The sequence below is a fragment of the Arachis stenosperma genome, chromosome 5 (genome assembly GCF_014773155.1).
Source record: "Arachis stenosperma cultivar V10309 chromosome 5, arast.V10309.gnm1.PFL2, whole genome shotgun sequence".
NCBI classification, from domain to species: Eukaryota; Viridiplantae; Streptophyta; class Magnoliopsida; order Fabales; family Fabaceae; genus Arachis; species Arachis stenosperma.
In genome coordinates this window covers 21,106,787-21,121,059 of record NC_080381.1, presented here as the reverse complement: position 1 = coordinate 21,121,059, position 14,273 = coordinate 21,106,787, and positions in this window count along the sequence as shown.

The following is a 14,273-nucleotide window of genomic DNA, read 5'->3' as shown; positions in this document are numbered from 1 at the left end:
TTGAGATTTAGATTCATCTTCTTCTATTTTCTATCTTCTCAATTCCTTGTTGTTACATTCATTCTTCTCCCATTCCTTTATTGCAATTTCCTTTATGTTGTTCTTGTATCTTGTTATAGATCTAGTATTGTTTCTTTTACTCTCTTTCAATTCAATAAAAGTAATTCATAATAAATGTGTTTCTTTTGATTGTTGTTGTTAATTCCTTTCAATAAATGTTGTTAGATTCTATTCTTGTTGTCAATTTGCTTTGCTTTTCTTTTGTGCCTTCCAAGTGTTTGATGAAATGCTTGGTTGGATTTTAGTGTAGGTTTTGTTCCTCTTGGCCTAGGTAGAGTAATTAGTGACTCTTGAGTTATCTAATTCCTTTGTTGATTGATAATTAGAAGTTGCTAATTGATTTGAATGCCTCTAAAGCTAGTCTTTCCTTTAGGAGTTGATTAGGACTTGAGGAATCAAATTGATTCATCCACTTGACTTTCCTCTATGGTTAGAGGTTAACTAAGTGGGAGCAATACACAATTCTCATCATAATTGAGAAGGATAACTAGGATAGGACTTCTAGTTCTCATATCTTGCCAAGAGTTTTATTAGTTGTTAGTTTATTTTCTTTGCCATTTATATTTCTTGTTTAAAATCTCAAAAACCCCAAAACAACTCACAACCAATAACAAGACACTTTATTGTAAATCCTAGGGAGAACGACCCGAGGTTTAAATACTTCGGTTTATAGATTTTAGGGGTTTGTACTTGTGACAAACAAATTTTTGTATGAGAGAATTATTGTTGGTTTAGAGACTATACTTCAACGAGATTTCACTTGTGAAATTCTATACCATCAAAAATCCAATCGTCAATACCATAAAGGATGCAGTAAGAAGCTATGTACCAAGTGCTGGTTTCTTGACAGAGAAAATTGAGAGTAGAAATAGAGGGTAATGGAAAAATATTTCTTATTACTTTTTACACTAGAATCAAATACACGCATCACATATATATACATACTAACTCTACAATAGAAATGCTGACTAACTAAATTGTGTTATCCCCTGAATATTTACCTTGACTCCAACTCACTCTTCTCACTCTTATCCCTTATAAGTCCTTGCACTGGGCGTGAGTGAATCCTCTCCAGTGGGAAAAAAACTATATAGTGTCCAGTGTTTAATCTCACAATTCATTATTCTCTCTCTTATTTATTTCTGGTCCCACTTATAAAATTAAAGGTGAGAGATCACACTTTATTCTCTCCAGTGAAAAAAAAATAGAGAGGATCCATTTTCGCACTAGGCTAACGTTAACTTGACATGGCCTGTTAACTGCTAGCATGGCACTTGCTTAATGTACTATCTTGTTGCTGATAAGATAAGTTTATTAGATCAATTCAAATCATTCCTTAACTCTATCACTATAGCACCTTTAGAACATTGTCTTCTTCTTCTTTTACCAAGTCCTCCTCCAATCATCGTCGGAACCACACTAGGGCGAGACCAATAGGTCAGCGCGTAATCACCGTCGATGACAATGGCGGTGGACAGTTTTAGTCGGTACAAGTTGCGGTGAATTGAATGCGTCCCAGACAACAATAGAATGAACGTACTGATCCAAATCAGCCCAGGATACTACATGTATACACATATCAATTAAGTTCTTCATTGCTCGTAGAAAACAATGCCATCATTACTGTCCCAGCATTGTTTGCAATTTCATTAAACATACTACATTTATTTTTAATTTAGTATGAAGAAAATCAACTAATAAAAGAATAATGTGGTTGATATTGGGAGGTTGTTGGGTGCAGAGAGAAGGTTGTTGTGCCCGTCACAAAGCCGTACATAACATTTGAGGGAGCGGGAAAAGAAGTGACGTGATAGAATGGCATGATAGGGCCAGTGACCTTGGTCCCAACGGACAGTAACTGCATACTTACAGAACTGCTTCTGTCATTCTTTTCGCCAACCATTTCTCTGCTCGCAATATTAGCTTCAAGGTACACACAACTAATTGGCTACTCTTATAATATCTTTATTATTCAAAATTTTTAGACAAATTAATATGCTTCACTAAATTTTTTATTAGATCAATTTTTTTTCTGTTTTATCTTGGAGCTTCCTTTTCAATGATTTCCTAGTAACATTATCTTTAACTTTCATAACAAACTGCCAGATGAGAGATTCACTAAAATCCATATTGAGGTAGAGTCTTGAGGAAGCTTTTGAGTTGCTTCAATGGCCTGAAAAAAAGATTTAATATAGCTATAGTTTGAATTAATTGCTCCAAGAGCAACTATAGAAATGAGAGAAATAGAGGAGATAAAAGTGAGAAGAAGAGGAGAGATGGAAGTGAGAGAAAGAGGGACGAGAGTACCAAGTCAACCAATCATTGAATTTGGGATTAGGGTTCATGTACTTACGAACTTATCTGAATTCATCTAATAAACTTATCTTATCAGCAACAAGAGGGTACACTAAGCGAGTGCTATGCTGGCAGAGTGACAGTTAACAAGCAATGTCAGCGAGCGTTAGCCACCTTAACACAGGAGATAGGGGTGGCAAACGAGCTTAAACCCGCCAAGCCGACCGGCGTAACCCGCCAAAAAAGGCAGGTCGGATTGGAAAAATAGGACCGCCAAATAGCAAAAGCCTGCCTAACCCGCACAACTTAAACCGCGGGCTTTGGCGGGACAAACTTCTCCGCCGGGTTTAGTGTTTTTTTGGCAAGGGTGTATTTTTGCAATTTTTTTACCAAAATCCAACTTTTTTCAACCCAATTTACAAGAGAATGAAGATGAAAATTGAGTGTTTTTGATATGTTTATTTTGCTTTAGAGACAATATTTATAATTATGTTTTGGATTATGTTTACTTTGCTTTGGAAACGATATTTATAATTACGAAGATTTTTATATCTTTAGAAATTATAAATTTATTAAAATAATTGTGAAATTATATATATTATTTAATAGTTAATAGAAAAAAAGGAGGAGATTTGGCGGGCTTAACTCGCTAGCCCGCAGTTAGGCGGAGCGGGGTAGAATTTTAGGACCACCTCACTAGGCGGGACGAGGCGGAACGGGCTTCCCCATTTGTCACCCCTAGCAGGAGATGATGGAAGAACTAACGCGATCAAGTTGGTTATCTTTTGGGGACGAATTTGATTAATTTTATCTTTCGACGACGAAAATGAAGATGAAGATATTTTTCAAAAAACAATATTAACTATTAACTCATAATATAATAATATTTCATAAGACAGTTATTTCACTTGTTAACATATGATATTGTACGTTTAACATTAAATGACTAATACATTCATTATATTAAATTTATTAATTAAAATTGGTGTCTAATAATACTCCTTAATAATTTGATAATATAAAATAATATATTGTTATTAATCAGAACTAAAGAAAATAAAGTCTAATTTTTTCAATGATTCTGACTATTAATTAATTAATAGTCAAACTCTAATATATTATTATAAAAATAAACTGTAAATGATCTAAAAAAATTATTTTTTTATTCATTTAATTTTTTTAGCAAAGACTTTATTTAATTCACTCATCATAATAATAGAATTCAAACTCTCACCAAAAGTTAACAATAGAATTCAAACTCTCACCAAAAGTTAACGTATTTTTTATTAATTAATCATAATTTTACAACATTTAAATCATACTCGATAATACAATATTCATTCAACTAACATCCTAAGGTATTAGATGTCCAAAATCAAAATATAATAAATACTTTGTTAATTACTATGATAAATCGTAGCTCAAAAAAACATTTAATACTACATTTATGGTGGCATTTATGTTGGTCCCTCGAAATCTTTGTCTAACACAATTGATTTTTTTTTTTTCAAAAACACCAGCCAATTATTGCAACATCGGTACTATATCTCTTCTTTATTTTAAGAATAATTCAATATTGATTATTTATTATTATATTCCTACTTCTTTATTGTGTCATTTAAAATTATATTAATGATTAATTTAAATATTAAATAAAATAATTAGTCTTCTAAATAACAAAACAACAGAAACCTGAAATCTCTTAGGGTTCATATGGAGCACGCAGATTTTACTAGAGACGGCAATGGCGGTTCAAATGGTGGCACAAGAGAAGTGCGCCCACCGGTAAGTCTTCTCTAATGAATGAATATTGTATTTTATCACATAGTTTCTTCTTCCTTCCACATTAATGGTTCTCTGTTCATTTTTTTATAGTTTTAAATCTGTTTCTTGCACATAGTTGTCGATATTTCTTGCTTGGACATTAATGTTTTTTCTTCCTTTTGTTTTTTTAATCGATATTAGTGTTTGATAGCATAAGGGAGATTGTCTTCTACAGTTTGAATGCTTTCTTCTATTTTTTATTTTAGAATTTAAAAAATTTTAAAAAAATATAGAACCAATACAGTGCTATTATTTTCATGTTAGTGGTCTCTACACTTTGATTTATTAAAATACTATTTGTTTTATGTTTTTCCGGTTACAAATAAAATTGATGAGTAGGATCTTGAAGTGGATGATATAATGGAAGAAAGAGTATTCTTTGATGAGATGATAGAAGAGTCAGTTGATACAGAGAAATTTCAAAGAATGTATCAAGATGAAATCGAGCAGTAAGCTGTGAATTCTGAGGATTTAGGGGAGCAAGAATTTCAAGCAATGTTTGATGGGAACGATTTTTTACATCAGATGGATGAAGTATATCGAATAGATGATATTAAAAATATTACCATGGTTGACTTTCTGAACATAGGTGCTCATGAGATGAAATATTTTCATTTTTCTAATCTTCAGATAGCATTTAATTTCTATAATCATTATGCAAAATCTGTTGGTTTTGGTGCTAGAAAAAGTAAGACTTGAAAAAATTACAAAGAAAAATATGTGAAGCAATTGTTTGTGTGCTCTTATGAGGGATTTAGACCAGAGAAATATTATAATATGAAAAACAGAAAAAGGGAGCCAAAATCTGAGACTCGTTGTGGTTGCCTGGCTAGGTTTGTAGTTCGTTTTGCGGCTTACACTGGAAGATGGCATGTGGCTTTGTTTGTTGAATCGCAAAAACATGATTGCCTTGATCCTAGGTTAGTTGGTTTCTTTCCTACACATAGAAAAATGGCAGAAGCTGATGCTAGTCAAATGAACAACATGAATGATGTAGGCATTAACAACCCCATATATATATGCTATGTTAGCTAATCAAGCAGGTGGTTATGAGAATGTTAATTATACCTTAAGGGATATGTATAATGAGATTACTAGGCAAAGGCGCCATGTCCTAGGTCATGCTAGAGCAGCATTGCGATACCTCAAAAACCAGAAAGCTGAATATTCTTGCCTCTATTATGAGCACATAATTGATGCTAAAGGGGTATTGCGAGATCTATTTTGGTATGATGGAAGAAGCCAATTAGATTATGAAGTATTTGAAGATGTGCTTGCCTTTGATGCGACATACAAGAAGAACAAGTACTTGTGTCTGGTAGTAGTATTTTTCAGTGTGAATCATCACAATTAAATAGTGGTATTTGGAAGTGTTCTAGTTACCGATGAGAGTAAGGAGGTTTAGATGTGGTTATTACAACAACTATTGGCATCCATGAAGGGAAAAACACCTGTATCTGTGATTACATATGGTACTCCATCAATGAAGTTTGCAAATGAGGCAGTATTCCCAAATGCCCATCATAGATTATGTGCTTGACACCTCATTCAAAATGCCACAAGTAATATTGGAAACCTAAAATTCACATCTATGTTTAACAAGTGTATGCTAGGAGATTATAAGATTAGTGTGTTTGAGCAGAAGTGGTTTGGAATGGTTGAGAAGTTTGGTATAGCTGAAAAGAATTGGATTATTGACATGTACGAGAAAAGGCATATATAGGCCACTGTACATATTCGAGGCAAGTTTTTTGCAGGATTTAGGACAATTTTTCGATGTGAAGATTTACACTCTATTATTGCAAAATATTTTAAATCGCAATATAATTTAGTTGATTTCATAAAGCATTTTAAGCGGTATCTTACCTACCTACGATATAAGGAGATTGAGGCTGACTATGTTTCCATATCTGGTCTGCCGGTACTTAAAACAGCATTGGAACCTTTGGAAAGGTCTGCATCAAATATCTATATACGAGAGATACTTTTTATATTTCAACCAATGCTTGTTAGAGATGCAAGAATTAAGGTTGTGCAAGATGTGGCATTTGAGTCATTTGTAATTTATATAATATCTAAATATGGAAGTCTAAATAGTTCATAGGAGGTGTCTGTGGATAATGAAATGACAAAATTCAATTGTTCATGCTTAAGGATGGATTCCTTTGGAATTCCGTGTGAGCATATAGTTTGCGTGCTGGTGTTTCTTAACATCCTTGAGCTGCCAAAGTCTCTTGTATTGACAAGGTGGTCGAAAAATGCCAAGACAAGCACTTTCGATTCAAGTGGCGTTACTTGGGAGTCTATAATATTAATTCAATATGGATGCTTGATGGATTAGTTTCGGCAACTGTCCTATGTCGTTAGTCGAAGGCAGGAGAGATTTTGCCTTATTCGAGACACTGTTATGAGCCTAATCAAAGATTTCAAGATTGAAGATGAACAAGAAAAGCAAGTTGGTGCTGAAGCTGATAGTTCAGATGGTATTTTTCTTAAGAATCCACAAAATTATAGATCTAAGTGTCATCCAAGTGAGAAGGTAAAACGAAAACCACAATGATGTGGTATTTGTAACATGGAAGGGAACAATAAAAAATCTTGTCCATTCAGTAGACCAATGCGAGTTGTGCAACTTCTCATGGCATAAATGGGAACCCTTTTAAGGAAGGTTTGGATGCAGATACAGAAATGGTAATATTTGATTTAATGATTTGCGTACCACAACATGTTAATTATATAATTTTCATTAATAAGAGTGAAGATTGATCAATATTTTGTTTGCATGGATTTTGGGCATCTGACATTGAAGAATATTATGAAGAACAAGAGTTTTGGACAAGAGATTCTGATACAAATGCCGACATGGAACTTAGTGAAGAGTTCTCATTATAATATTATATGAATTTTTATTATGTGCTAATTGAATAAAACTTGGGTTATAGAACTTTGTGTATGAATTTTCATGATGAATTTGGTAACTCAATAGAACTTGGTGAATGGATCTCTAAATGCATTTTGGTGAATAAAACTTGGTGAATAGATTTATGGGCATCATGCAGTAGAATTTGGCTTACTATCTAATGATTTGTTTTCTTGGAGGAATATGTGCATGATGCATGAAATGTCTGTATTTCATTTTGGATTTCAACATAAAATTTTTTTGATGCATTTCAAAGTTTCGTTCACAAATAAAGCGTGTGCATTTCATTTTGGTATAAAATGGGATTAGAGGAATATCTGCATGATACATGAAAGGCTTCCTAACTATGGCATGAGGGTATTATGACGATGTTGTTATGTATTTGTTGAGACACAAGTGTCTGAATGCTGGAATGGCAAAAAATCATGTGTGAATCTTTAACTAATCATTTTCAACTTGGAATGACAAATAACACATGATGAATATATTCCTAAATATCTAAATACTATGATCATAATATTAATCCTTGGCACAAACTGTTTAGATGATAATAAGTGAGCATAAAGTTACAATTATTTACTTACACCAATAACCAAATTAATACACAAACTTAATATACAATCACACCTATTCTTACGCAAACTCACACACATGTTCCATCAAAAAAAATAAAGATAGCAAAATATTATTGATTTCTGTATTTATTACCAATATAAAAATGTACCAAAGTTTTCAGACTAGATAAACTTTCTCTTTTAAAATAATAATTCAACAAATAAATTATAAATGTCACTAATCTCATTCATAATTGAGGATTACAGAAAATTTTTCAAATAATAACTAAATATGTAAAAATGTTGATCTCCATACTATTCACTTTAAAGCATAGCCCAAAAATCATTACTCTTTTTCTGAAACTCGTATTTGTGGTTATTGAACATCCCCAACAAAAGATCTACCACAATAGATGTACGAATATATTACTCATTTAGCTACAAATATGGATTAATTAGTTAAATAATATGCTCAATATGTATATAATTAATCAATATGTCTTTGGAACTTACAATGCCTGACACTATGGGATTAAACTTCTCTCTCATAGACAACCATTGAAGAACCCATAGACTAGAGTCGCGACTAAAAGTTCAATGGCAATATTAAATAGTTAGTGTCAATAAAAAATCACTTTAATTAAAGATGTATATAAAAGATTCATTGCAATTATATGTACCTTTGAGGATATTTGGGCACCCCCTAGCCTCTTTAACACCAAAGTTCATGAAATCTTTTCTTTTAAGAATGTCACCTTTTAGGTAATGCCCAGAAGTTACCATTTCTGATAATCTTATAGCCTGAAAATTTTATTCATGACAAGACTATTAAGATTCATGTATTATTTTACATATAGTCTGTGTATATAGAAATAAGTTATGGATACCTCACTAAGGATTTCTTAATTTCTTATCTTGGCTCAACTTGATCGTCATTTAGATTAGAATCAAATTGATATAATTTTTCATCCAATAAGCTAATGACCATAAGATACCAGTGGTCATCTTCTTCCTTAATTGGCACATAAATCTACATCAGATAGTTAAGTATGGGTCATTTCACATTAAACTTGTAAATTTAGCTTTAGTGTAGGTTTGCATAAATTAATCCATCAACGAATTCACATGCACTCACGAATTTAAGATCCGGTGCAACAGACATAAAGCGATATATATATATATATATATATATATATATATATATATATATATATATATAGGTACAATTATTTTATCTAGTGAATGTCCCATGAAATGTTCCACCTAAAAGGATTAAAGAGATCTCATTCTAATGAATTATGCATAATTCAAAGAAAAGTGATATAAGTTAACATGATATGTAAGTTTATTTACCGTAAAAGATTGCGGAAGCATCCAAAAAGTCTTATTTTCTTGGTCCCACGTGGCTTTCATTACCACAAGCTTGATTATCACACGTTTCTAACATGGTATCAAGAGCATAGTTATTTTTTTTCATGAGAATTCGTTCATACTCCCTTATTTTTCTCTTCAAGTAGTGCTCTTCGCCCTCGTTTTTTGATATTTTTTTGATGCTTTGGTTCGTCATTGCTGCCACCATCGTGTTCGTCTCTTCGTCAATATTCCAACGCTGCCAGACTCACTGCCTGCCGCCGCCGGACGCACCCTCACGTGCCGTCGGATCAGTGCCCCAGATCAACAGTTCCACGTCAAGCCACGTGTCAAAGCCAGTAAGCCATGCAGATCCGCTCCAGCCCGCGCCCAACCTGACCCGGACCGCCTCTCCGACCCACGTGCAAGCTCCTTTTCCTCGTTAGCGCTAACGTGTCTCCTTCCTCCTGTCACGCGTTGCCACATGTCCTACTTTGCTGACGTGGCAGACAGTGGGACCTTTCCTAAGGTTTTTTGGTGAGCTCTTTCCAAGTCTGTCGTTTTTTTTTTCGTTTTCGGCCCAAATTTGCAGTTTTCTCTCCTCTCTTTGATCTTTGTATCTACTATTATGGAAACTCAGGTATGTCTACTTCTGCTGTTACTGCTTCTACTAAATCTACCACCTCTACTCCTCTCAACCCGTCTTATGTCTCTCTATCTAATATTGCATCTCTTCTTAAGCATCTTTTCTCCTTTTATGGTAATACTCCTGCTGTTTTTTCGACTCCTCCAGGTAATTTTAAAAGGTATTTTGACTTCGATTGTTTCAATCACATGTCTCATTTGCCTCATTTTTTTTCATCTTTGTCTACCACTACACATGCACCTTCTGTCAATACTACTAATGGTTTCCTCTTGCACTCGACACACAAGGGTTCTATTTCTCAGTCAACTCTTAATCTACTTGATACTTATTATATTCCCAAATTAAACTTTATTCTTATTTTTGTTGGTCAACTTGTTGATCTAGGTTTTGATATTACTTTTTCTGTTTCTGGTTGTCGTGTACAGAATTGTCAGATTGGACAAATCATCAGGACTGGACGTAAGGTTGGAAGGTTGTTTGAACATGAGAAACTTCATACTCCTTATGTGCCAAATCTCTGTGCTGCTTCTTCTCCATCTACCCTTCATATTCCAAACTTTTAACCTTTCTTGCAGAATAGGGTACTTTGTCTGAGTTTTCTTGCCCTGGTACATCTCAACAAAATGGACGAGTTGAATGCAAACAATGTCACATTCTTGAATATGTTCGTGCAATGCTTCGTTTTTTCTTCGTGTCCTGAGCGTACTTGGGGTGAAGCTATTTTTACTGTGGTTTATGTTATCAATAGACTTCCTTCTTCTGTCCTTGTAACGTTACTCTCTTTGAGCGTCTTTATCATACCTCTCCAAATTACAGTTCTCTTCGAGTTTTCGGTTGTGTCTGTTTTGTTCTTTTTCAGCCTCATGAACATAGTAAACTTGAACCTCGGGCTCGCATGTGTTGTTTCCTTAGTTATGGAACTGAACACAAGGGTTATCGTTATTGGGATCCTCTATCTAGACGTATTCATATATCTCGTGATGTTGTCTTCTGGGAGCATCACCTATTTTTTCGGTTCTCCTCCTTTGAGTCCATTTCTCCTACCTAGTCACCCTTTTTCACTAACCTCAATGTTGCTCTTTTCCTAGTGATGATTCTATAGGTTCTATCTCGAGTCAACTTATACAACCTCCTACTCTTCCGCCTTCTCCATCTCCCGATGATTCAAAATCGAACGATGATCCTACTCTTGCCATCATGCTTCCTCCTTCCACTCGTTCTACTAGGGTAAGAAATTCATCTCCTCATCTTCTTGATTATCATGATTTTATTTTACTATTTTTCATCAATATGTACCTAACTCCTTCAGAGAAGTCTCCACAAATCCAAATTGGTAGCAAGCAATGCAGGAAGAAATCCAGGCACTTGAAAAAGCATACACTTGGAATTTGGTTAATCCTCCTTCTGATCAGGAAGTTGTGGGTAGTAGATAGGTATACAAGATCAATACTCACTCTGATGGTTATATTGACTGTTATAAGGCACGATTGGTTGCTCAAGGTTGTACGCAAGAGTATGGTATTGGATATGAAGAGACTTTTGCTCCTGTTGCTCGTCTCACATCTGTTCGAGCTCTTCTTGCCATTGCTGCGGTAAAAAAATGGTCTCTCAGTCAAATAGACGTGAAGAATGTATTTCTTAATGGAAATTTGAAAAATAAGGTCTATATGAAACCACCTCTGGGTTATCCTTGTCCTTCTAGCAAAGTCTATTTCCTTCACAAGGCACTTTATGGTCTTAAGCAAGCTACTCGTGAATGATTTGACAAGTTCAACACCACTATATGCAATCTCATTTCACTTGCAGCCCTCATGAGAATACTCTCTTTATTCGTAAAAGTGAATGTGAAGTTGTTCTTCTACATTTGTATGTTGATGACATGATCATTATCGGAGATGATGTTGATGCTATCTCTGATCTTAAAGCCTCCATTCACCATATTTTTGAAATGAAAGATCTTCGTTCTCTCAGTTATTTTCTTGGTCTCGAGGTCATATCCACAGATGATGGTATCTATCTCTCTCTCAAGCTAAGTATACTTCAGATCTTCTTGCTCGCGCCGGGATTACAAATAGTCGCACTGAGTCTACTCTCCTTGAGCCTAATATTCGATTTACCCCTATAAATAGCACTATTTTGGATAATCCTACTCTTTATCGACAGTTAGTTGGGGGTCTCATCTACTTGACTGTCACTCAACCAGACATCGCCTATCCAGTTCATGTTCTTAGCCAGTTCTTGTCAGCTTCTCGTACTACTCACTATGTGGCAGTTCTTCGTATTCTTTGCTACATCAAAGGCACCCTATTTTATGGTCTTTATTTTTCTGCCCATTCATCTTTATCCCTTCAGGCGTACTCAGATGCTGATTTGGCTGGTGATCTCACTGATTGTTGTTCTACTACTGGTTATTGTTTATTTTTTGGCGACGCTCTCATTTCTTAGCGAGCTAAGAAGCAAACGTTCACTGCTCGATCAGGTATAGAAGTTGAATACCGTGCTCTCGCTGACACCACTGCTGAGGTTGTCTCAATTCGTTGGCTTCTTGCAGATTTGGGTGCTCCTTAGTCATCCCCAATCGACGTTTTTTGTGACAATCACATTGTTATTCAGATTGCGCACAATGATGTGTTTCATGAACGCACCAAACACATTGAGATTGATTATCATTTTGTTCGGCAACGTCTCCTTATTGATGATGTTAGCCTCGTCGCTGTTGGAACTTTGGATCAGACTGCTGATATCTTCACGAAGGCTCATCATCCTACTCGTTTGAAGGAGGGATGTTAGAGAATAATTAAAATCAATTTGGATCAATTAGTATCGTTTATATTTATATAAAATATCTGTATATTAATTGTAGAATTGTATGCTTTTATTACTTTGATTCTTCTAGCTCCTATATATACCCCTATGTATTGTACCTTTTTGACAGACTGAATAATACACTCTTCAGATAACTCTCTTGTTTCTAACAATATATTTTTAATATTATTTAAAGATTAATTAAATAATAAATAAATTAATGTTAAATTTAAAGTATTTTATATTAAAAAAATTAGTAAAATATTTATTTGATAATTTATATATTATTTCATATAATTATTAAACTAAAATGTAATACAAATTGAATTATATTTATTGTTTCAAAAATTTGAATTTTTTTTATGGAAAAAGGGGGCATAAGGCGCAAGAAAAAAAATCTAAACACTCATCACTCTAGCAAATTCAATGACCCTTCTATCTGCATCCAGCGTATGAGTAATGAAAGGGGGTGGAGCAACAAATTGATGAAGACCCACGGGTAGGTTATGGGCGTGTTTAGCAAGCTCGTCTGCACTAAAATTGGCCTCTCTCAGAATACGATTAATTTTGAAATTTCTTGGCTTGGCTTGAAGCTCTTTGATGGCACGGATGAGGGTCGTGCTTCCATGGATGGAGGTTGAGCTATTCTGAATCAACCTAACCGCGCAGGTAGAGTCATATTCTACCTTAATCTTGTTGAATCCCATATCAGTTGCAATCTTAAGGCCTAAATAAATTTCCCACAATTCTGCTTCTGTAATGGTAACCTTGCCAATGTTAATCATAAAACCATCTAACACCAGACTATTAGAATCCCTGATAATTCCACTGCAAGCACCTGAACTAGAAGCTTGGAGGACTGATCCATCAACATTAATTTTACTCCAACCATTTTCCGTAGGTTTCCACCCAACCAAGACCAACGCCGTTGTTCTTAGAGTCGTTCTACTTATCTTAGTAAGTTCTAGAACTTCATCATAATTTCTAGCTACTCCTTTGATTCCGGGAATGACTTGTTGGTATGGGCTGTTTTCCTGTTGAAAAATTAAATTGTTTCTATTTCTCCAGATGACATTACATGCGGTGAGGAAGAAGGTGGGCCATGAAGTCCCACTGTCAGTGCGAGAAACCTTATTCAGATTGTTCGTAAGCCATTCATGAAGAGACTGGCTAAAGAACGAGTCACGTGGGTCTCTGTTTGAGCTGCTAAACCAAATACTTCGGGCAAAAGGACAATCCCTCAGAACATGGAGCAGACTCTCATCTTGATCTGGGCATCTGGGACAACACCCATTTTCAGTAAGTCCTCGGTTCCTTCTCTTAGCATTAGTTAATAGAGCGTTGTGGCTTAATAACCAAGAAAAAGTCTTTAGTCTCTGAGGCATTCTGCCTTTCCAACATAATTTGTAAATCTCATCAGAATTTATGTCTTCCACATAATAAGCCTTATAAGCTGAATTAATAGAAAAACTTCCATGTGCTTCCGGTAGCCAACTGATAGAGTCTCGACCTAGGGAGTGGTTTGGAGCTTTCAAAGTACATATCATGTCAACAACCTCATTTGGGAGGGCATGAGATAATTTTTCCAAATCCCAGCAGCCATCATCCGTAGCATAGGCCTCTAGGATTTTGTTATCCCTATCATCGCTAATTTGACTAAGTAATAACTCACTAAGATTTTCAATACCAGGGATCTAGTGACTTTTCCAGATCTTGATGCTCTTACCATCGCCAATACGCCAAACAAGATTGCGTTGAAAGTCGTCCCAAACTTTAACAATCCCTCTCCATGCGTTCGAGCAATTTAATCTCTTAGCCA